Below are 26268 nucleotides of genomic sequence, written 5' to 3' on the forward strand. Positions count from 1 at the left end.
GTAGGTTGGATCACTGTCCTCATAGAAGATTTTAAAAAATATTTTTGTAATGTGCCTGATAAAATTCATCCTTTTGAAGGAAGAAGTTGTAACATAAATAACTAGTAAACGCACATGGAATGCTGAAGATGACACAGGAGGAACAATGCAACATGGTGAACTGTCATATCCATCCCTGCTTACCTCCCTCATCCAGTACTTTTATTTTCTCTTCCCTGTTAATTTGCTAGGTAAGTTTAAAAGTCATGTAGTTTTTTTTTCCCCCTTAAGCATGATGTGACCTGTTCATAAATATAAATGCACAGATTTAGCTCAGAATGAGCAGAATGATTTGAAGATTCAATTAGGAGATGCATCAAACAAAAGCAGACACTGACCTGAGTTTCTCACATACTAGTAATCTTTAATAGTGCCCATTTTTCATGTGAAAAGCTATTACAGGGTAAGAGTCTAAAATGTATTAACCTAGAATAATATTATTTGTCATCTCTAGATAAAAACAACATCAGTTTTCTCAAAGATATTTGCAGTACCATTCTTATAACAGTTTTTCTACTCTCTAACATATTTACTTTCTCCTAGTGAAGATCTAAGTATCATTACCCCAGAAAGTGGTTCAGAATTAAACCATCCGAACAAAATAAAAAAAAAATTAGCAACATAACCAGTTTTTGTGTCAATTCTTCCACCTTGTAAGAGCTATTTTTCTACAGTACAGATACTAATATTATATATGTTTTTTTAATTGCATAGAAATTCGGTGTAATTTAATTATCCTTGTAAAAGAAGCAACACTTCTCTTAATAAAATAAAATAAAACAGAGAAAGCTAATGTCAAAATCACATCCTGTAAAATATGTAATTGCCAAACTTCAGAAATACGCTGTGATATAATATCTCACTGTATCACATTATTAACCTAACTCTGACTTTCAGAAGTGTTCATTTGGACTAGGAAATTACAAAAGTCTATCTCTTCTTCAAATCCTGAATTTGATCTGATTATAACTATCTTCCCATCTTGAATTTGGCAGCAGTTTTAACAAATATATCTTCGACCGTACTTTTATTTTTTGATGTATATGTAACACCAGAAAACATGGTTGACTTTGCTCATTTAAAATGTATTAAATTGTTTTTCATAAAGACATAAGCTTTAACTTTTACATGCTACAGAAAATTGCCTTTACATCTCCCTGACTCATAGAACGGTTCATTTCACTGAGGTGCTTATATCTATGAAGTTTACATTATTTTAACTGATGGAAAATATTCTGTGGGTTGAAGAGTGAACATTGGAGAAGGAGATGCACTCTTTAGGCTTCTTATACAGTCAGTATGTTGGTTATAAATAACATATTTGAATGTTATGCAAGCTCTGTTAACAACCTAAGAAATTTTGTTACTGTGTTTGAACAAAGCATCAGCCCACACTACTAGGGTCCCAGTCGTAGTCAAAGATCTAAAGCTACTTCTCTATTGATAAAGAGCTATAAATAAAGCTGCAACAAGAGAGGTCTGAAAGTTTTTGAGGCAGAAAGTCCTGAACAAGAAGTCAAAAATATCAAGTAGACATTTGCTTTTGGGACCCAAGAAGAAAGTAAAATGAACAACCCTGACTTTTAAATCTCACAAAATGAAGAACCAATGACACACTGAAGATCACAAAATGGTAACTTTGGGAGCCTGCTTTGGCAGCCTGAATTCCTAGATACATTAAATTATTAACTCTTGGTGTTGTTGTTTTTGTTGTTTGGTTTTGGTTGTGTGTGTGTGTTTTGTTTGTTTGGTTTGGTTTGTTTGTTTGTTTTCCTGATAGAGCACTACTGAGCCTCATGAACTCACAGGACCAAAGAATTTGTTTGGCAAAAAATCCCTTGGCTTGAAATAGCCATAGTATGAATAACGTTTATCAGGCCTAATACAATTCTGATTTTCTGTCCTCCCATTTCGATTTTCCAGAGATCTCATGATATACTTTAAGATTCGACCAGAAATCAAGCATTCAGAATTCTGGCTTCCCTCTCTACCTTCAAGTAATTCCGTCCTTTCCAAGACCTAAAAGCTAGACTTGGGCTCTGGCTTGATGAGAAAACTCTATCATTTAGACGTTTCCTGCCCTTCCTTGACAAAACTTCGTAAGATATAATGTTCCTTAGCTGATGTTATGACTGAAAAAAAGGATAATATTAGAAGAAAGTTAATCATTCTTTCAGGTTCACTGAATCTGATCAAGGCATGTAATCTAATTTTGGTTTCTCTTTGAATTTACTATGAGAATATTATTAATAAGTATCCTACCAGTATGTTCTGACTTAGTCAACTTTGACAGATCTGTGATAGTTGCAGTTCACCATTCACTGATCTTCACATGACAAAGACAATGCGAGGGAGAGAGGGAGAGGTATTTAAATTGATTTTTCAAAATCCTTAACTAAATCTATTAAAGTAAGTTTAAGATAAAAGTTTTCAAACTTCAGTAATAAGGACAAAGGTATTTAATAAATTAATTTTAAAAATTCCTCTTGTTTTGTATGTTCTAAGCTGCTGAACAGAAAATTACCTCAAAATTGGTCCTATTTCGTAACATCAGAATTCTGAGAAAACATGAGAAAAATGACAATGACACTCTTGTCAATAGTAATTTTTCAGCAGAAAGGATAGATGTTTCATATAGCTTTTCCAACTTTTTATTAAAAGAAAAGGAATAAGGCAATTCATTTATGTGAAAATCAAATAGATATCTAGGCACTGCCATTGTTTTTATCTAAAGAAGTCATTATACCAGTTCTGGTCATGAAAACAAAACAAAAACAAACAAACAAAGAAACCGTAAAGAATAAAAATCAACTAACAAATCAGCTCATCCTTTTTTATTCTTTTTCCCCGTAGTTTTACAGCTTGCAAAATCCTTCTGTGTAAATATGTAAGATGTCAATGTCAAAGAAATATATAAAGACAATTTCAGGAAAAAAAAAAAAATCTATTTAAAATACAACAGCAACTAAATGAAAGGGTAAATTCCAAGACATACAGAATCACAGAATGGTTGGGTTTGGAAGAGATCTCTGGAGTCCAACCCACCTGCTAAAGTAAGTTCACCTAGAGTAGATGGCACAGGAAAGTGTCAGGAGAACATGCCAGTTAGCTACTTTTGCTCTTGATTATAAAATTTGTTGTCTAAAATCAAGAATAATCTCTACACAGTCTATAAACAAATAACACAGCAAAAAAGATTCTGTCAAGAACATTTCATTATAATAGATGTCTGAATTATAAATATGCTGATCAAGCTGTTTCATTAGAGAGAAACAAAGAATGGTTGTGGATAATACCTGGTTTTGATTTGTATAACAGAATGAACAGTAAAGTACAGGAAAAACTCTCTAAAGCTAAAATCTTATTAGTTTGCTTGTTCTAACACCTTTTGCAGAAACAAGACTTCTCAAAATTGCATTTTTTAAGGTGGGAATGAATAGGAAACTCTTTATTTAATGCACTATAATGTTAGTGTTTTGATTTTTTTCCCATCTGCAACAAATGAAACAGAGGGGTACATGCTTGTTCAGCTGGATGTTCATCAGGGTGCAGGTGGTTTGCACAGGAATGAGAGAAACTGCAAGTATAGTGTCTCAGCAGAGACTCAGATATTCAATACTTGCCTAGAGATGTGGTGGAGACACAATGACATGCCCTGAGGACCATCAGAGAACTGAGTGGAGTTTGTTGCAAACAAACAGTGAAAGCTGGTGGACCAAAATCGAACCTGTCCTTGTGTACAGACTGCAGGAAAGCAGAAGAAGTTTTTACAAATTATTTTTTTAAATACATATCAGCTGGGTGATCTGAATTTTCTCTGTACCACACGTTACCTTCTTCTAATTCAAACTCTGATAAAATTCTGTAGAAATTCAAAATTGTTGGTGTTATCGGAATATTCATAGTAATGAAAAAGGTAAGTAAATGCACAAGCATTTTGCTCTTCAAGCAAATGCCACTCTGTCTACAGAGGTTTCCTTCCCTATGTGTTATAGATTGCTGCTTCTCTTCATTCCAGATTGACCTCTAAAGCAAACAATAAAAGTAATGTAAAACATTATTTTGTGAAGACTTAACCATTTACAAATCCATCTTAGCATTTAATTAAAGGTTGAAGGTATTTATGCAGGTAAGCTGGAGCAGGGAGTGAGAAAGAAGAACATCATTTCTAAAGGAAGGTGCAGAGGAAACCAGTGGTGATTGTGCCATTTATCTGTCTTTTCAACTAAAAAAGCTTAAAAGTCTACCAACTGCAAATAAGATCAAGCAGCAGGTAAGCTGCATACAAGTTTATCTTGAGGAATACATATAAATCTCCAAAATGCTGCTGGACTGACCTCTCAAGGAGATGAGTAGAAAAGTTCCTAATTTAGGAACTCTCTTAGGGTTTAGAAACAAAGTAAATGCTGAAGTACACAGATTGTGGAAACAGATATGTACTTGCCTGGAGCAGTCAGTTTTTGAAAAGTGACGTATCTGCAAAGTACACCTAAGTTTCACTTTCTGTTCTTGAATAGCACTTGAGTCAAGCACTCTGATTCCTTTTTTTTTTTTTTTTTTTGTTTTCACACAATGTATAGGTACTTTAGAAACCCTGCCTTAGTGTGCTAAAAAAACCCCAGCTACTATGTAGTCTTCTTTTGCTGGTCTTCTCAGCAGTTCTTGGCATTGACATTGTTCCCTTAATTATGTAATTAAAATAAAATTGTTTGTTTTATCAGAGACAAAGACAAGTCAAGGTACATGGAAGTTTCTAATCATACCTTCAGGCATACTGAGTTATTCAAGAGTCTGGAAATTTCAAAGCTTACATAGCTGTAACTGAACTAATAAAACCTCAGTAACTGTCCATTTTAATTGGCCTTCAGCATTCTTAGATTGAAAGCAATTATGTAGAGCTATAGAACAGAAGTACCATGTGATCCTTGACTTGTCTGTCTATATAATTATATACAGAAATATAGTGAATATCCTCTCAGTTGTAAGTGAAGTGCTGAGGAAAAAGAGCTAATCAAAGGCACGCATTACAATGCCAGTAGTTTTACTTTTGCAAAAACCATACTTTTAATATTAGGAGTTCAGGAGCAGTTTGTGTGCTTGTATGGTAGCCAATGAACTAAAGGATAATGTATGACTGAGGAAGTGACCCAAATTAATAACAAAGTGACTACATTAGCATACCAGAGCAGAAAATTGCTGCTCATTCTTTAGGGGCAATGACATTTTTAATTTTAAAATTATTTTCTTATGAAAGTTGTCCAGATCAAAAATGACGGAACATGGTATGCTGCAACAGCCATTTGATTTCTTATGCCATAAGGAATAAATTTGTGTGATTGTATATAGAGATATATATATAGAACAAGCAACGCCCCACCCCAATCCCCAAAAAGTTGTCTAAGTGGTTCAGTGAATTTTACCATTGCAGTTCCTGAAAGATATGGATAAAAATAATTAATGCTACTGATTCTGATCTCAATAAATAGGCCCCATTTTGCAAACCTGTTCTGATTAGCTATTTCTATTCATTGCAAAGTCAGAGATAGAAGTTCAATGAAGTATAACCATTAGGGAGCAGATGGTTGACAGATTTTGGGGGATAAACATGAGGAACGAACCTTCTTGATCAGTCTAGTATGGTCCAATATTTCAGTTCATAAATTTTTCAGTTGCACTGGTTTCTTTAACTGGGAAACAATTAGACAGATAAATATAGAATCATGGATTCACAGAAAGGTGGAGTGGGAAGAGAACTCTGATATCTTTTGGCCCCACTTCCGGTCATCTACAGCGGGTTGCTCAGGATTGTGTCTACTTGATTGTTGAGTACCTCTGAGGATGGAGACTCCACAACCAACTGAGACAGTATTTGTATTTAGCCAATCCGCCTGCTCCGGCAGGGGGATTAGACCTGATGATCTTTCAAGGTCCCTTCCAATCCCTAGCATTCTGTGATTCTGTGATTCTGTGTCTGTAACATACTTAGAGGAATAAGCAAGGGGAATTCTAAGACACGGACTAGAAATTACCATCCTCATAGGCTTTTGGCAGTTCCACTGAGTAGGCTCCTTATAGTCCCTTGGCTCTTTCATCTATGAAATCCAACAAGTAAATCCTGGGAGAAACTACTCAGGACCTGAATTTGGGACATTAAAGATAGAAAGGTACACTTTATGGGCTCTGGTAGGAAGTTAGTTTGTTGAAATTGTAAGTCTTATGAAGGAAAGACTCTAAGGAATGTTCCCTAGAATGCATATGCAGACAAAAGCAAACCAGGATTGAAGCTGTGACTACTGTAACATTTATACTTAATCATTTTAGTAATACATGTAATGACCTAAAACAGGGAACATAGTTTTTCTTCATAATTCTAAAAAAAATAAAGGAATAGATAATGTGAGTGATAGAGTCCAATGTGCCAGAATTTTCTTTGGTCACCTCTAAAATTTAAGACTGATTGTCTTCTAAACCTTCTGGTTTTTTTTCCCCTATTGTAGTTTTTCATCTAGCTATTCTTTTTCTTCTTTTTTTTTTTTTTTTTCCTCTCTCTTATTGTTCAGAAGAATTCAAATTTAACTCTGCAATGTCAGTAGGATATATGGATCAATTCAGTAGTACTAAATTCTCAGTGAGAAGATCAAAATTTCACCATCTAGTTTTCTTTCTTTGTAGCATCTGAAACTTGGGATTAGGGTAAGATTTACTAAGATAGCATCTTCCTAACAAAGAAATACAAGCAATTGTTGATTCTCCTGTTTTCTCCCATTTTTGTGAAACTCCTATGAGCTGTAAAACTGTTTCATTGTGGGTTTTCCCTCAATAGTTAAAATACACACACACACACATACACTCATACATGTTTATAAATTATTTTATTTTAGAAGGACTTGAATAGATACTATGGACAAAACCTGTTTGCTTGATTCGAGCAACTGCACACCAAGTGAAGAGGAGACCTATGAAAGGAAGAAGACTGAACCTGCAAGAGAAGTGAAAAATGCTCATAAGAAAATGTTTCCAGAAAGGAGAACATCTTGGAATGTCCTTTTAGTATCTTTTGGGTGTTTACATTAAGAAACAGATGGAGGCACTGTACCTCAAAGCTCTGGGAATCTTTAACTACTCTAAGGCACATTATGAAGCTTTCAGTTATTATCACAACTTCACAATTATTGATGTGTTAAAATTGTGTTCTTATCTGTGATGGGGAGCATCATATTAAAAATTATTTTGCAAACAGTTCTAAATGACTCCATCAGGTCTGGCTGAGATGGAGTTAATTTTTGCCATAGCAGCCCTCATAATGTTGTGCTTTGTATTAGTAGTTAGAGAGGTGTTGATAACACAACAATTTTGGCTGTGGCTGAGCAGTGCTCATTCAGCATTAAGGCTGTCTCTCCAACATTCCACCCCGCTGACACCCAGTAGGCTTGTGGTGTCAAGATCTTCCTAGGGTTATAGCCAGGACAGCTGACTTAAACTGACCAAAGGGATGTTCCATACCATATGAAGTCTGCTCAGCAATAAAAGCTAAGAAACAGGAGGAAGAAGTGGAGGCATTTGTTATTTATTATGTTTTTCTTCTGGAGCAACCGCTACATGTACTGAAGCCCTACTTCCTGAGCAGTGGCTGGACATTGCCTGCTGATGGGAAACAGAGAATAAATCTTATATTTTCTTTTAATTCCACACATGGCCTTTGTTTTAGCTTTATTAAACTACCTTTAACTCAACCCATTAGTCTTATTTTCTTCCCACACCCTGCAGATAAGGGGAATGAAAGAGCAGCTTGGTGAGCACCTGGTGTCCAGCCAAGGTCAGACCATCACAATGACATATTTAGAGGATGTTATCTGCAACAGCAGAAGACTCAAAGCTAATGATCCCTTTCAGCTCTATGTTCTCATGCTATAAAACTCCTTGGAACAGTTTGGACCTTAATTCCAGTTACTTACCAGACTTTTTTACTGAATGTTGATTTTCTGTATTTGCAAACATTTCTGATTACAGTTAAGCTTAGCTGTTGCACTGCTGCCCACCAAATTCAAAAAGAAAATATGGGGGCCCAAATCTCAAGTTTCATGTATTGCCATGACAGTAGACACATTGTCTATTGCTGTGATACCTAGACACTCGGAAAGGCTTTATCTTGTATTTTTCAGCTCTTTGAAAGCCAGTTCTCTAGTCTAAGCTTATCACACATACTCACTCTGTACTCCATGGAGATACACAGGACATTCAATAGATCAATTCAGTCCATTCTGAAGTCAGTTTGCAAAATAAGTGTGATAATTGTCTCTGGAGCAATCCATAGCAAAAGATGTAGTGTACATGATCAACTCAGACTAGGCAGCAAGCTTTTAGATAAATTAGAAAGGTCTCACATTGACTGTTGAGTTATGCAGACTATCTCATAGTAAACCTGTATCTTCCAATTTTTTTCTGATTAAACGTTGGCTGAGGTGTGGACAGATTTTTGGTTGATTGTATTTGACTGAGATCTGTATATGAGAAATGGTAAGACAGGTGAACATTTCATCCTTTTTAATGAACAGTATAGTATATTTCCATTTTCATGATGGTATTTATATTCTTTCATTAGCCATTTGAACTCAAGTCTCATAAGTCTGTAAACTAATGTTAGGGCATTACTAAAAAGAGCAAAAGTGTCTGGTTGATTTAGTTTTAAACTGACTGATGTGTACATGCTACCAAGCACAGAATTATTTTTGCAGATTAAATTACGTAAAAGCTGGTCTAATTTAAGTAATGATTCCAAATACATGAGGGTACTGGTATCCTCTCTCACCAGCGTTATGAATTGACATCCTTACATAGTAATGAACTCAACAATTTGCAAGTTCTGTAATCAAAAGCCTAATTCCAGGGAAAGTTTCATATACTTGAAAAAAAATGAATGTTCTGAGTTTTGGAAAGAGAAATAAGAACTTATTTTAACTCCATTTTCATATTATATCCACAGCAAAATAAATTACTTGAAAGTCCTGCAAGGATATTTAAATAAATATTACTTACTGCTGTACTGCCTGTGAGCTCTCCTCAGTTTCAATGTCTTTATCTTCTGCTAAAATATGTGATGATTTTAAAATCACAACAGACTTTTCTTGGATCAAAAAAATAATTGGTGTGTTGAGAATTAGTGTAAGGTGTTTGTCCTCTCTCTCACACAGGAAGAAATTCAACTCTGCATAGTTAAGGAAAGTTGTTGGGTTTTGTTTGGTTGGTTGGTTGATTGCTTGGTTGGTTTGCTTTGCTTTTTTCTTCTTTAGTTTACATTACAATAATGTTAGATGCTAAACAAAGATTCTGATGGTGCCATATGAAAAGACAGCTCTTGCTCTCAAAAGTTGTTAAACAATTTATTATCCTAAGAAGCCTTTCCTTACATTTAGCTGCCAAAGGAAAGGTGTGCTTTAGGCAAGCCATTTCACAACACATTGTGTTTTGTTAATTGCTATCTAAAAGACTGTTACTTCACAGCTTTCTAGATTTTAACTTCTACATCCTCCATTTCTGCACCTGTTTGGTTAATACTTAATATATTTGTAATGCTCTCTCTATACCACAGAATGCCTACACTGTTAACAAAATGGGAGTAAACTGGGCAAAATTCATGCAAGAAAAAGACTAAGCTGAACCTCACTATATTAGCAGCTCTTATTAGCTATGTCAGCTCTATTGGAACCTTAATAGAAAATCTTTTCAACATAAAACATTATTTAAAAAGAAGGTCTTTAAAAACACTTGCATGTTGTCCTGGTTTCAGCTGGGATAGAGTTAAATTTCTTCCTAGTAGCTGGTATAGTATTGTACTTGGGATTTATGATAGAATAATTTTGATAACACACATGTTTCAGTTGTTGCTGAACAGTGCTTACACTAAGTCGAGGAATTTTTAGCTTTTCAAACTGTCATGTCAGTGAGTAGGCTGGGGGTACACAAGAAGCTGTGAGAGAGCACAACCATGACAAATGATCCAAACTGGCCAAAAGGATACTCTAGACCGTATGACATCATGCTCAGCCTATAAAACTGGGGTTAGTTGGCTGTGGGGTGGCAGCCACTGCTTGGGGACTGGCTGAGTATTTTTTATCAGGACTGCATTCAACATACACACCATAATCTCAAGGTCAAAAGCTTTAGATCTTTAGTAGTGTAAACTTCATCTGTATACACAGTGAGCTGAAATGAATGTTTTTTCTTAAACTCTAGTGAAGTTAACTACATAGCTTTTATTTTCATTTTACTCATTGTAACTTTTCTTTATTATGATACTCTGCAACTGTCAGAATATAAAATATAAGCAACAATAATGATAGAAGTGTGTAAAATTTAACTCAGCTGTCTTCAGCTATAGCAAAACGTATTTGAAATAGCTGAAATGAGATAGTCCCTTCATCTCTATTCCATTCCCCTGATTTCCGCTGTACATTTTCGCTGTCTTTTGCTAGCTCTAGTATTTTTCGGGCCTCAGTGTAGAAATCACTAATGCAGCAGAATACCAGCTAAAGAACAAAAGCAGGCAAACAAACAAAAAGCTTAGCAGTATCTGATGAGACCTACATTTCTCTACAAAGAAAAGAAATAGGACTGTGCCACAGGAAATAATAGGGTAGCATAGAATAAGAGGAGGGAAAGTTTAGAGGCATGGGGAAAGAAAAGAGGTAGTAGAACTATCTCCTTATTTCCTATGCAGCTCCCAGATCAGATCATTTGTCTTAGACACATAGTCTGGGATATGATATATCATCATTCAAACTACTTATCTTTTGCTTTGGCTATGAAGGTTGCTTAGATGAATGGTTAAAACTAGACAAATAACTTTTAAAATAATTATCTTAGGTAAAGCGGAACTTACCTAAACTACCCCCTCATCCATCTGATCTCAGTGTGCTCATTGGGTATCACCTGCTTGTTTTATGCTAGAATACTTATGTGCTGAAGTTTCAGTAATAAAGACATTGGAGTAGAAACCTCCAAAAGCTTGATTGCCCGCTCATCATTTTGTGAACATCTTTGGCAAACACATGGACACTTCAATAGAGAAACTGTTTTAGGTTGTTAGTTCAGACATCTGGAATCAAAGCTGTTCTGTTGCATTTGCAGTTCTCAGTTCTTAGAATAAATATACACTTCATGAGATAAAAACCCCCTTTTACAAACAGCTGCCACTATCACAAAATCATAAGGGTCAATACAAGTGAAATAAAGGAGTAAGATGTACTAAAGTTGTGAATTAATCAGGAAGAGTAAGAATCAACTGGTAAAGACAATGTGGTTTTCTGAGGTCAGGCATTTAACAACTGTTTGACATGATTGTAATTGCACATTATGAAGTAAATAAAAGTGCTGCAAGAAAAACATTTAGAATTTTCAGGTTGACAGTTACGTTTACTGTGCGAAATAATTTTCCATAGAATAGAAATTCTGGTTTTGGTCATTAATAGTATTTTAATAGTACCTAGGGAACATACATTTTTCATTTATTTTAATGAGAGAAATATGGTAAATTCTAGGTTTGAAAAGTAAACAGCCGCATCCAAAGAATTGCAGTCAATGGCTCAATATCCAAGTGGGAATGAGTAACAAGTGGTTGAGGAGGCTGTATTGGGCCTGGTAATGTTCCATATCTTTATTAATGACATACTATACATAGTGGGATTGAGTACACCCTCAGAAAGTTTGCAGATGATGTCTAGCTTAGTAGTGCAGTTGCTTTATTTGAGGAAAGGGATGCCATGCAGGGGGACCTTGACAGCCTTGAAGAGTGGGCCTATATGAACCTTATGAAGTTTAACAAGTCCAAGTGTCAGGTCTGGCACCTGGATCAGGGCAATCACCAGTATCAAAACAGACTGAGGGATGAATGGATTAAGAGCAGGCACACAGAGAAGGATTTGGGGATACTGGTGGATGAAAAATCAGACATGAGCCAGCAGTGTGTGCCTGAACCCTGGAAAGCCAATTGTATCCTTGGCTGCATAAAAAGAAGCATAGCCAAGAGGTCAGGGGAGGCAATTCTAAATCTTTCCCTCTATTTGGCTCTCATAAGCATCACCTGAAGTACTGCATCCAGTTCTGGGGTCCCCAACATAAGAAGGACCTGGACCTGTTGGAAAGGGTCCAGATGAGGGCCACGAAAATGAGGCTGGAACAGCTCTTCTCTGAAGAAAGGCTGATAGAGTTAGGGTTGTTTAACCTGGAGAAGAGAAGGCTCTGGAGAGGCCTGGTTACTGCTTTCTTATACTTTAAGAGGCTTATAAGAAAGACAGAGAATGACTTTTTACCAGGATCTGTAGTGACAGGACAAGGGGTAAGGTTTTTAAACTGAAAGAGGGTAGGTTTAACTAGGATACAAGGAAGATATTTTTTAAGATGTGAGTGTTGAGACAGTGGAAAATACTAACCAGAGAAGTGTGGATGCCTTATCAGTGGAAGAGCTCAAGGACAGGTTGGATGAGGCTTTGAGCCTAGACAGCTTCTGTAGTCCTCCAGTTGTACCAACACTGTATCATTTGTACGTCGTTCTCTGGCATGAGGGACAGCTTGGGAGCCTTAGAACTCCTCCTGCATCCCCGTAATAGGGTGGCATAGGTACAACCATTGTGATGAAGCAGCAGAGTGATGCATACCTGCAAACGAATTCACTGCACAGGAAAAAGCCTAATGATAAATGATAATACTGCAAAGCTGCACATTTCCTTTAGAACATGTTATATTTCAATGTCAGAACTCTTATAATATTAAAAAAAAACCCTCAATAAATTACAAAAATGTTTTAGGAAATAAAGAATGTCTTCAGTTAAATCTTTCTGAGTAAAAATCTGGGATTCACCTCCCAAATAGCTATTAATCATTTGATCACAATAACAATATATACATATTTAATACTGTAATTTCCTTTAATTTTAGATTATTTTATAAACAAAGTTACATTTCTGAAATAATTAGAAACAGGTCACATGATAAAACAAATACAAAATAATGAAGGAAGATGTAACATTTCCAAGTAGCCAGTTCATTTTTCTGAATAAATATATTTTGGTTTCTCATAAATACTGAGTTTCAAAACTGAACTCCAACAGGAGAAAAGAAAAATACTGAGCAGACTACGAGAACACAGAATAAAAAATTATTCTGTAACTGATCTGGAAAAAATCCTTTCATTTGCATTATCAACTCAATTTTATTATAAACAATATTTTGAGTAACAAGAAACATGACTTACAGTAGCAAATGACCTCTCAAAACACTACACTAGGAAGTGGGTGAAAATTCTTCACAAAATTCATTAATGACAAAAATGAAGTATAATGTATCACATTTACTGCTTCAAAATAATGATTTATCTAACCCTAGTTACACAGAAGCAGTTAACATGATACATACTCTTGTCAACTTTCATTTATTCACTCTGTTCAATCAATGTCTCCTATTTTTCAATTGAATTATAACATTTCGTTTTGCAAGAAGCATAATAACAGGTTTCAAAAGTCAGTTTTCTTTTACCAAACTAATGTTACACAGCAATGTTTAATTAAAATACATGTACTTTATTGTATTGACATTGTTCTATCTAACATTTTAAAAATCTCGTCCCAACAAAGTCCTCTTTGTCCTTCTGAGTCAGTCATAGGTAGCTTTGTTGTTTCCACAGTAATTGTTTGTCATAGATTTCTAGCAGAGATCTAGATAGGTATAGTAGACCTGAGAAGTTAGTTATGTGAAGCACCAAGCCACTTTTGAAAAGTTAACTTTGCAAGAACAGGTTTTTCCTGTCCTACTCAGATTGTATGACAGAACCTGTATTTATATAGTAGGGATAATTTAAGCATTACAAAAACCAAGCACATGAACAAAAAATCCCTTGGATTAATTCTATACTGTGTGCTCTCACTCAAGCTGACAGAAATGTGCTCAGTTGCCAACATTTGATATGGATCCCATTAGTGTCTTGCAGTATATAGATCTGATAGTCATGATAATAAAAATATGTTCTAAATGCCTGTAGCAGACCCATTCTTCACAATAAATTTTAAGTGTCAACCAGATGCTGTCCTAATACTCTTTTTATTTACTTTGTTTCTTGGAAAATAATTTTATTTTGTTTAAGACTTGCTACATGATTTGTTAATTTTAAGAAGGGAAAATATATATTGAGGTAATGGTAGATAGAGTGTGTTTTTCTACCACCCTCTGACATCCTCCATTCTATAGTATTTTGTTATTCTTAGACAGATAAAATTTTATGCAACATGTATTCCTATAATTAACTCTGCTGCCTATGGGGTATTACTTCAGAATTCTTATTCTTTAAGTTTTGAGGAAGTATTAGCATTGCCTTCTCAAATTCTAAACAAGGAAATTTACTGGTGTTTATCTGAATTATGGGCATCACCAGTTTGAGGTTAATGGTCCATTACAACAAATGAAGTTGAGCTGCTCAGTATTTGATAATGTACCATCTGCCTTGTAGGTGCTAGTATGTAGCCTTCCTACCTTGGACATGTAGTAAGTTAGGCAATTCAGGAGGCAGTCTGCAACTGTCAAGACGTTGGGCGAGGATCTGCCTACATATAGAATTCAACTATTTGGAGATAGGCAAGCTAACGTAAATTTTATGTAAAGTTTAAGTATTTTACTCAGGCCCTTTTATTTCAGTCAAGATGCATACCTTCAATTCCTTCAGAGCAATGTAAAGTATTCCTTGCTTCTAATATATGACAGAAAATGCTAATGACCCAATTTTACAGAACTTCCTGACACAGAGAGCAAGAAAACCTGACTGAGATGGGAAGGGAACCAGTGAGGCCTTACTGTTTCTATGTGTCAGATCAACTGTGGGAATACCCAAGAGGGCTCACATCTTTCACAAAAGGGTTTGGCTGACTTGCCTAGAAGTGGTTGCCAAAACTCTTTCAGGTATGGTGGGGTATCCCACCTCATCTCTTGCTTCTCCTCTCATAATGCTCAGTGACTTATAGATGCCTCAACTCCTTAGATATCTCAAAAGACATTAATGGTTAGGGTGGGAAATTGAATTAAGTTCCTATTCATCCCACCTTTAAGAACTGTTACACTCAAAATCTTGCTACGACAAAAATTAAACATACTGCTTATGGAGCTCAGAATTAATTGTTAGTCCAGTTGTAGTTTAAAAAGTCTAATATTTCAAATTATTTAATTAGTACTGAAAAATACCATACAGAACTGTTAAGCAAGGATGTTAAAACTGTGTTCACCTGTATGTAAGGTTGATACTTGTCGGTCTTTGTAAAGAAAAAGAGGGATGGGAAATTGTAACAAGACATTAGCAATACAGAGTATTTTCTGACAGGAATATGCTGGTCATGGTGGCTTCTTCCTCCTTAGTCTTAACTCAAACCAGGGTCCTCTTACCACAGAATTCTGCTTGCTTCCCAACTCATATCTGGAATTTGCACGACAGTCTTCTCCAACCTCGTTTGACACAAAGTTTTATTATTTCTTACACAATGCCAAGCCAGTTTTGTCAGACCCATATTCTATGTGTCATTCACCAAGCTGAAGCTACAATGCATCAGGCAACTTGACCACTACAGTTGTTGAAGCAGCCTAAAACTAACTAAAACTGATTCAAGCCCTGAGAAGTCCTGAGATGTAGTGCTGTGTAGTCAATACAGCATCTGATGTTTTTTACTAGTAATGGCAAAATCCTAGTCCCATGACTGAATTTAGCAACAATGCTGCAGGAGTGTGGCCCAACAAAACAGTAAGTCTCATGCCTAAACCTTCAGTAAATTTATACTTCTGTCATATTCACCATTGTGACAATACAGGAGAGAGAAGCATGAGATTGTCTTATTTTCATACAGAGTTTATAGATTTATCATTTAAAATAAGCCAGACAAATAGGAAATTTTTAGGAATGGGCTAATCAGAACTAGGAGACTATGGTAAGATTTTAGGGAAATGAAAGGGTTATATTACATGACCTTTCTAGGTACAGGTCTTTGTAGCAATGTATTTTAATGGATCTATGAAAAGCAGAGAAATAAGGCATATCATAGTATTTAGTCAAGATGTGAGTAGTAACATCTAATCAGTCCCCAAAATAAATGAAATTCTTTGTCAATTGGCACTGTAAACCTATTGTTTTCTGTCCTGTAGTCATAATTTTCTTGTACTTTGAGTTATGTTTAGGGCTTTGTTAAAGAAGCATGTGTTAGTCATTTTGATTTAATCTTTGTCAAGACCTAGGCACATATTTGGCTTGCCTGAAGAAGATGTCAGGAGATGTAATTTATGAGAAGACCTAGAGGGCAAACACTGCAACAAAACAGTCTTCTACAGTACATATTGTCCTCTTTTTGCTTAAAACCTGTAGGTTTTTATAAAAACAGAATAAGTTGTTATTTTCAAAAATCTGTTTTGTTTTATTCTTCTTTGTTTTGAAATTAAATATATATTAAAACATCTGCTCTTTTTTTTTTTTTACAATTACATTTTACAGTATTTAATCCTCTATAAACTACCAGCTAGTGCAAGAAGAAACAGGCTTTTATTTTCAAAATAATGGTCAAAATATTTAAAAATATTCTAACTGATTCTGTTAAGCCAGCAAACATAGACAGTTGACAGTACAATTCATCAATTATCACCCTTCTCATCAGAAAAGGCTACTGCAATGCATTGCATATAAGAATATTTGATTTAGAAAGGAAGAAAAAAAGTGTGATTTTAGTCATTCCAACATGATAACAAGTTAATACTTTTTCCTTTCAGAAACTTCAAGCTGATTTGATTTTGGTCTACTTATTATATAGGGTGCTACGCACACTAACTATAAACATATTTTGAATAAAACTAGTACAAGGAAAGTTTCCACTATAATTTAAAAAGAAAACTTACTTTTAGTTTTATATCTATTAAAAAAAAAATAAATGTACTAAAACTTTACGATACACAAGATGAAAATTATAATAGATATTTAGGCTACATTTGCTGTTCTATTAAAACAAAAAGGGCATATTTCACTATAGATATCTCCTGATTCTCAAAACCAGACCAAAAGTTCATTTAAGTTAACAGACTGCATTTGCAATATTCATTGGATCTTAGATCACATCACTAAAAAACAGAGAAGATGGAACAGAGGAGAAATACAATTTTGCAAAGCAAGTGAAAGTTTAACGTGAAAGATTTTCATTAAAGCTTTTTTTTTCCCCTAAAATTAATGGTGCCATGGTTCTTCCCTCAAAATACAGAATAGTTAAAATCAGACTCCCTAGACAGATAAAAAGAACATGGTGTTGTAGCCTACTGAGCAAGCAGGCTGCTTCTCATGGAGCTGAATCCAACAGGATTTATGATACAGGCTTGAAAACAGAAAATGTCAGCAAAAAAATCATAACCCTGAAGAACTAAAATGTAACCAACACAAGTAGATTAGGAACACTCATAGAGATCAGTTCCCACAGGGCAATCTAGCAGTGGACTACTGAAGACATCCTTCAGTCAAAAATAGTCCTTGAATGCATCACTGATTTACATCTTAAAGATTATTAATTTATTATTAGGGTTTTCAAATGTGGTAGCACTACTGTAAATTATTGAGAAGGATTTGTACAAGATGTGGCATATTTTTATTTCAAGGAGTATGAGCAGCTTTCTTCATCTGGATATTTTCTCCTTAGGAAACTGATATCACATTTCAACTGCTCCTTTTTCTGGAGAAACAAGTGGATACATTACTGTAAAATACGGTTCCATTATTTTCCGGAACACATGTACTATAATGGAGGTGGACTGTAGCCACTCTTTCTGAGCTCCTAGATGGTCAGCTGAGAGTCAGGCTTTTATCAACAGCTTTATTGCCACAACAGATATACCTAAACTGTCCAGTTATTCAGTTCTCCTATTCACTCCTGGGTCTTGATTCTGAAGCAATTTCACTGCATAAATGTATAAGTTAGAAGCTGAATCCAGTGGACTTCTGAGGCCCAGAGGTTTCACCTTCCCACCTTACTTGAGTATTAGCAGGGTCTCTAAGCTCATCTAATACCCAAAGCCAGACTCAGGGCCCTTTCCTTGGTCAGTGTCTCAGATCTTGGGTATTTGCAGATGCAGTCTCCTTTTCTTAACTGGAACCCTAGCTTGAAATGCACTAGCAAATTACACTCAGAAAGAAAATAGAGAGTAAGGTCAAACCGAAAACACAGTTTCATAAGAAGACAGGATGAACTCTGGTGGTCAGGCCTAAGGCTCAGTCAGAGTAGCATGCTGACAAACAGCTTGTTTACAGGTGACCATCTTCTTTTATTTCCCCCTTTTCCCCATTTTCTCACACTTGTTCTTGCCCTGCCTACCCTGGCTTTTCCTCCTCCCTGGCTTGTCCCTTTCCATTCCTCATGTCTTGTTCAGCACTTCTCATGGTCTCTTCTGTTGGCTAAACCTCAGGCCAGTGCCTCAGCATTTGACTGCATACACTGTCAAAATCTGAGTTCACTTGTGTAGCTCTCTTTTAAATTGAACCAATACCTTTCACCAAAAGAAAATCCAGATGTTGTCCTGAGACTACTCACTTCTGGACCCCTCCAAATGTGTAGAATAACTAAGACTGCAGCAAGTTTTCTTCCTTTCGTCCTATAAAACTATTTTATTAGGCATAGGATTTACATTTTCAAGTATTTATAGGTCTTCTGATACCACAACACACAATCTGAACTACATAGTCTCCTTTTCACGCTATAAAAATATTGTTGATGGGCTTCAAAATTGGCCTTACATTATTTCAGGCATTTTGAACCGAAGAAAAAACAGACATGAAATAAAAATTTCTCAGTGCTACAGGGGCAATACATGAGATCCAGAAGTAAGTGCTATGTGCCATGTGGTATAAGTGCAGTCTGCTCTTCTAGAAATAGTAGGATTATGCACTGTGCACATAAGATACTTGACATTAGTTGGTCTGAGGGTTACAGATCACTCCCTGGAGTATAAATATAGTCACTGGTGAGACACTGATCAGTCAAGGAAGTGCCACTGAGAATTTGCATTGAGCTTGACTGTAAATGAAGATACAGATTTCCCCATTATTACTAGTCTGAGACACTTTCTCAAATCAGAGGCTTCACATAAAATTAATAGCAACAAAACAACAGGACGCATTGACTCGTCAAATACGAAACTACTTCACTAATTTTTTTTTTTTTTTTTTTTTTTTTTGGTACCATGCCACTTGGGTGAGTTTCTTTACTGCAAGAAAATATAGTAACTATCAAATATCAGACTTCAAACAAGACTATAACAAATACCTCAGGAGAATCAAACTGGTAAGCATAACCTCTTATCAAGAAAACTGGCAAAAAATGTGATAAGAATACTATTATTCAATTATTATGGCTATATATAACATGGTAAAAATGGTTAAAATAAAATAAAGCCCAAAAAACTTTTGAAAGGTTTGAAATTTGTATCAAAACTATAAAAAAAATACATTATTTTAAAAAACGGACATGCTTCACAGGTCTGTCAACTGAATTTTAGGCAGCTTGTGAGTAAGCTTCTGTCCAGAAGTGCTTAAATAAACAAAGGCATCATTTAATAAGAGGGAAGGCCTAAGTAAATCATCCAACAGCATCAAGATAGTCATAGAATAAAAGAATCATGGAATGGTTTGGGTTGAAAGGGACCTTTAAAGATCATCCAGTTCCAATCCCCCTGCAAATGGCAGGGTCATCCTTCACTAGATCAAGTTGCTCAAAGTCCCATCTTACCTGATCTTCAACACTTCCAGTGATGGGGCATCCACAACTTCTCTGGACAACCTGTTCCAGTGTTTCACCACCTTCATCCAAAACTTTTTTTTCTGTATGTATGATCTTAATCTACCCTTTTTCAGTTTAAAAACGTTGTCCTTTGTCCAGTCACTACAGGCCCTGGTAAAAAGTCTTTATCTGTCTTACAAGACCCCTTTAAGTATTGGAAGACTGCAAGAAGGTCTCTTCAGAGCCTAGTCTTCTCTAGGCTAGATAACCCAAATTCAGAGGAGAGGCATTTCAGGTCTCTGATCACCTTCATGGCCCTTCTCTGGACCCTCTCTAAAAAGTCCATGTCTTTCCTGTGCTGGGGACTCCAGGGCTGTATACACTACTCCAGATGAGGTCTTATGAGAGCAGAGCAGAAGAGCAGAATCACTTCTCTTGATCTGTTGGCCATGCTGCTTTTTATACATCCCAGGATACAATTTACGTTCTGGGCTGCAAGCATACTTTGCTGGCTCATGTCAGACTTTCTCATCCCCCAGTACCCCCCAGTCCTTCTCTGCACATCTGCTCTCAATCCCTTCATCCCCCAGTCTATATTGATACCTGGGATTGCTGTAACCCAGGTGCAGGACCTTGCACTTGGCCTTGTTGAACTGCATGAGATTCACATGTACTCATTCCTCAAGGCTGTTGAGGTCTCTCTGGATGACATCCCTCCATTGGTCCAAGGATTAATCATGAATTAATTAATCCACACTAAAAATTAAAGCTGTGGTAAGGAGGCAGAAAAATGACACATTCTGAGTGAACAGATGATGAAATAAAAATAAAATTTTCTGTCTGTAGGTCCAAAACAATTTGCATCTAAAAAATATCTAACAAAATACATAATGATAGCCTTAATAAAAACATCCATAAATCACATAACAGATCTTGTAATTATAGACTGGGCTTGGAAAACAGTAGCTTGGCACTCTGTTACAGTTAACATGTGAAGAGTATATTGTAATAGGCACCACATCTGAATGTGTGAATTTCAATACTCCATTAAAAGGATGTAAGAAAAATCCAGAAAAGGTTCTAAGATGATCAAAGAAACTTAATCATTAGAAATTAAGTTAGAGTCAGTGACCATAAGTTTCTGCTGTTCTCATTTCTATGTTTCACAAAAAAGGCCCACAAGATCTGCAGCCTGGTATTCTATCTTGGAGCATTGTATACTTTTCCTACTTCTCCTCCCTCCAAGATTCTTACATTTTTTCTCTTTGTCCTCTCACCTCTTATTCCACTGGCAGTAGGTTTTTCCTTTTCCACACTGAACTTCTATATTTTCTTTCTTCTTTACAGCTCTTCTACCAGTCCTTTGAGAATAATATTATCATACAGCTCTTGCAAGATTATTATTATTTTTCATGTTTCAAATGAATTATAGAATAATATGATTACAGAATAACACCATATATGTTCAGTCTTGTTACAGGAAAATAATAACAACAAAAACACACACCAAAAGTAGCAGGTGTCAGTAGAAATAAAAAGCAAGTAAGTAAACAAACCATCATCTCTCTCTCTCAACCACATAATTTACCAAGAAATAGACTTTAAGATTGTTTGGAAATTGGGGGGAGGTGATTTTTTTTATCTCTTTAGTAGTTTGTCTTTAGTCATATACAGACGATTTTCCTCTTGGATAAACTCTTATTACAACATTAATGAATATTAATGAACATTTCTGTTAACGAACAATGAGATTATGAACCCTTTCAAGTCCTTTCTGAATCTGGATTTTCCATCCATATGGATCAGTCAGGACAACTTTGCTGATACATACCTAAAAGATATATATTCGGTTCAGACTACTTTTCTTCTCAGGGACACTGGGGCTGCAAAAGGCATGCCAAGGGAAGCATGGCACTGCATCTGTATTGCTCCTTCCACACATTTCTACTCTGGGCCACCCATGCTGTGGGGGACCTCAGTTCAAAGACCAGGCTTCCATTAGGGTTAAGGTTAGGGTTAGGGTGAGAGTTCCGAGAGCCACAAATCCTACAGCTCCCATGAAACTGGGGCTGCAAAAAGCATGCTGAGGGGAGCACCGCACTGCACCTACATTGGTCCCTCCACATCTTTTTAATGTTGTTGTTCCAAAAACTTTGTTCTGTCACCCAGCAATTAAACCAAATATTAGAGCATGAAAATGAGATATTGTTTGTTATAGAGCTGTGCACCTCTGGATGCTGGAATAAAGCTTGCTCACCAGAAAGAGAAGTAACAGCCAATATATAAAAAATCTTATCATCTTCAGAGCAGTACTAAACAGTCAATTGGTTACATGTTTGTATATTAGTTACATATAGTTTTAGCATATAATGAGCAATGTTCAGCTGAAGGACATTTTATCCAACAGTCTTGAGGTATGTGTTAAAACAGACTCAACTAATTGTGCATGCTTCGAAATGTCTAAGATTGCAAGGTCTATTGTCTCTAGTTTCTGATTAGGTGTTTTGCAAGTCACTCTTTGTTAGAGGGGCAAACTGACCTAAAATTGAAAGGATTTACACATCTTTAGGTTAGCAAGTGCCATCAGGATTCATCCTTTTAAGTGGCAATGACTACAATCTGAGCCATCCATGGTGCTGGGGACCTGAGGCCAAGTCCCTGGCTGTCATTAAGATTAGGGATAGGGTTAGGGTTCCAAGAGCCACAAAGCTTACAGCTATAGGGATAGTGAGGCTGCAAACAGCATGCCATGGGGTGCGCAGCACTGCAGCTATATTGGTCCTTCCACAGCTTTCTACTCTGAACCACCCATGCTATTGGCGACCTCAGTTCAAGGACAAAGTTGCCATTAGGGCTACAGTTAGGGTTCTGACAGCCATAAACCAACATCTCCAGGGACACTGAGGTTGCAGAAAACATACCAAAGGGAGCACGGCAATGCATCTACATTGCTTCTTCCACACCTTTCTAACTCTGGGCCACCCATGCTGCTGGGAACCTCAGTTCAAGGACCAAGCTGCCATAAGGGTTATGGTTAAGGTTAGGATTCTGAGAGCAAAGAGAGATGTTATGGATGTAAAGAATAGGAACTGGGATCTGAGTCATAAAAATGTTCCATGATTTGCCAAAGGCTTTTTGCAAATATGCTGTTCTTTGTACAGTTTTGGCAGCAGATGCTCCAGTCATTTTTATCTGTCTTCTAGAATGTACAGATTTATGGTTCTAGACAGAAAACTTGCACAAACAAATTAAGCACAAAATTTGAATTGAATTCCCTTCAGAATATATATACATATATGTTTCTCTATACGCAAGTTTAACATGAACCAGGAATTTTAACATTGTTTTCCATCACTATGTAAGCATGTGAAATATACTTATTTAAGAAGAGATTGAGTACTATTTTTCCTAGATATCTTACAACTGAGGGAAAAAAAAGAAAATTTGAATTCTATACATTTCAGCAGGTGAGAAAGAAATGAGAACCCATTTATCAAATAGACTTACATTAAGCTCTTTACGTCTGTTGTTCATCAACCACATCTCCATCATAGGTAGTGCTGCAAAATTCAATAATGTTTTCTTTGCCACTGAAGGCATTGCTTGAGGCAATCAAGAGACATTTCCAAATCCACCAATACGCATTCTACATCTCACAACAGGGCAAAACACACAATCTCAGGGATAATCCTTTCCCATAAAACAACTCAGATGGAATTAGTATAATGAGCTGAACTTTGAAACAGGAAGAAAATTAAGAGAACTACAACCACCACCACCAAACAACCAGCCAAACAACCAAAAAAAGCACCCCTCACTCCCTCTCCAAGAAAGCTGAGAAATAGAATATGAGAAATACAGAGTTTTTTTCTGTATGATTGTTTGTTTGTTTGTTTGTTTGTTTCTGAAAAATAAGGGGTTTTCAGCTGTAGCCAAAGCAGAAGGCTGCAACACTTAAAAGTGCATTAACTAGTATGGCTTGAACCTAAATACAAGTAGGTATACTAAAATAAAGTAAATGACAACAGTATGTAAATATTTTATAACATTGTGAGGCCAAAGCTACATAAAATGTATAAGCATTTTAGGGAACTATGTGAGCAATATTACTACAAAAACCCAAAAACTTGTGTAATTGTACTTCTGCAGCATGAAAAAGTGTAACAAGAATAACAGAATTTGCAAGATGAATAACAGAGAACAAGGTAAGAACAAGGTTCTCCAAATGGGCAGGGCATCCGGCCAAGCACACCAGAGCTGGCAGCTGACAAAATTGGTGACAAGTAATATTGGAAGCAGATGAGCCCCTCCTCACTTTTGATAACAAGTGAGAAGCACAAAAATATCAGGCATTAAGAGGAAAAAGGGAGGCTAAAACAATCCCACTTCTCTCTCTGACAAGCTTTCAAAACTATTATTAGCCCAAATCTAATTATTCTAGAAAAAAAAAAAAAAAAAGAAATAAAGCAAAGCAAAGAATATTGAAACAGAAAAAAAAGTCTCAACAGAAACAGTACACTAAAACTTGATATAAACATACTTCCTAGTATTTACCCAATTTCTGCTGTTATGCCAATGCTTGCATTGCACCATAGAATCCTAATATGTATTCAATATCAGCATCCTGAGTCTTTTGTCATGGCGGAATATCAGGCTGACAGTGATGATTTCTTCCTCCTCGCAGTAAGATGCACTTGGCATTTTGTGTTTGCTGACATGTTTTGCACTTTTTTTCTTCATTGGTGTAAAACTTCACGTTATGTTTGAATTTATTATATTCAGCTGTTGTACATATGTTAGATAGCTATACTTTGTTTTCTCTGTTGACCCAAACCGCAATTTTGTTTAGTTCCCAGGTGTGAAGTTCACTGACCATTAATGAGGTGTTCTTATATCTTTCAGAATTTCAGTGCCAGTCTCTGTACCCTCTCTCGTTTTCCCATGCATGTCCTGCACGTGCACACTGCATCTTGCATCCTTGCTTTTGAAGGCTTTTGTTATTGTAACCAGGTCTATATACCTGTATACTATTAATGCTACATTAGTATGTTAGTGTTACAAATGCTTCATTCCACACAGAGTAACTACTCCTTCCTACTGTGAAAATTATGGTGATACTATGCAATATAAGCAAAATTAATCAGACATAGACACTCGGTCATTAGAAAAAAAAATGCTGTTACAGATAAACCGAGAGAAAACAAATGCCCCAGCAGATCCAAGTTTGGAAAAACAAAGCCTGACAAGGCTTAGTTTTGACATCCTGCAATCTCAGCACAAAGCCCATGGCCCAAAACCAGCAGCACTATTACTGTATTTGTGGGACTAACAAGGAAAATGTGAAGCAGAAATGGCTCCTTCTGCGAAAACACCGTGGATTGTCTGAATCAGAGCTGTAGAACCCTCAGTTCTGCTGACTCTTATTTCCCTCTGGCACTAAGCAATAAGGACACTCATCCCAGTCTTAGAAGGCACAGGAGTAGGAGGTGTGCAGCAGAGCAAGGAGCATACAATGCCTGTACCATGGCCCTCAGTGGGGATTTCCTTGTCACCTTGCAAAGTTAAAGAGGTGGGCATGTGGTAATTTTGACTCAGTAGGAAAGACAGTGTGCAAAAGAAAGTCAGAAGATCCCAGCACTCCATCTAAACTCTGATTTTATTGTGGAGTGATGCAAAATCATCATATAACTGCAATTCAACCCTTCTTTTTACTGAGAGCTTGAATGAAGTTGATTCTTTTGATGGAAAAGTGAGTACAGTAAATGTTTTAACAGTTTATTGTGAATCTGTGCATGGCCACAGAAACCCAAAGTGGGAATTTTGCTGGCTATTCACCAGCTGACACACAGGCAAATGGCAACCAAGTCTAATAAAGAAAGTGGTAAGTAGGAAAAAGTTACAACACTCTACAGGATAACAGATTTATTCTCTCCTCTCTTTTCCAACATACAACTAAATACTCCTGTCTTGTTAGTTTTATATTAACAATAAATAAAGTATATTATTCTTGTTTTGTACAGTGTTGTTCTTTTAAGCCTTCATCATGTTATAATGCACTTATGTCCATTTGGGCACATGTGCACATCATATACACCTCAGCTAGAAAGCTTTATGAGCACAATTGTTGTACAGTTTGTTTAAGCAAGGAAGCCACCAAGTCTGGCAAGAAGGAAGACCAACTGGAAAGAAAACAGGAGATTTATTTCAAAACCTTCTTGTTCTAATGTTTCTTATTCATTTATTAACAAAATCATACTTTTTTTTTTTTTCCCCAGAAGTTTTTATCTTCTATTTTCTGTCATTACCTTCACTATAAAAGGCATTGGATATCCAAATATTTTGTGTATATTTTGGGTCACATATTAAAAAAAAAAAAAAAAAGGAAAATACAGTAAAATCCAACTCAAAGCTCTGTAAGATGTAGGCGTCCTGTGACACATGGTCTTTACTATTTTTCTTT

The sequence above is a fragment of the Columba livia genome, chromosome 1 (assembly GCF_036013475.1).
Source record: "Columba livia isolate bColLiv1 breed racing homer chromosome 1, bColLiv1.pat.W.v2, whole genome shotgun sequence".
Classification (NCBI taxonomy): Eukaryota; Metazoa; Chordata; class Aves; order Columbiformes; family Columbidae; genus Columba; species Columba livia.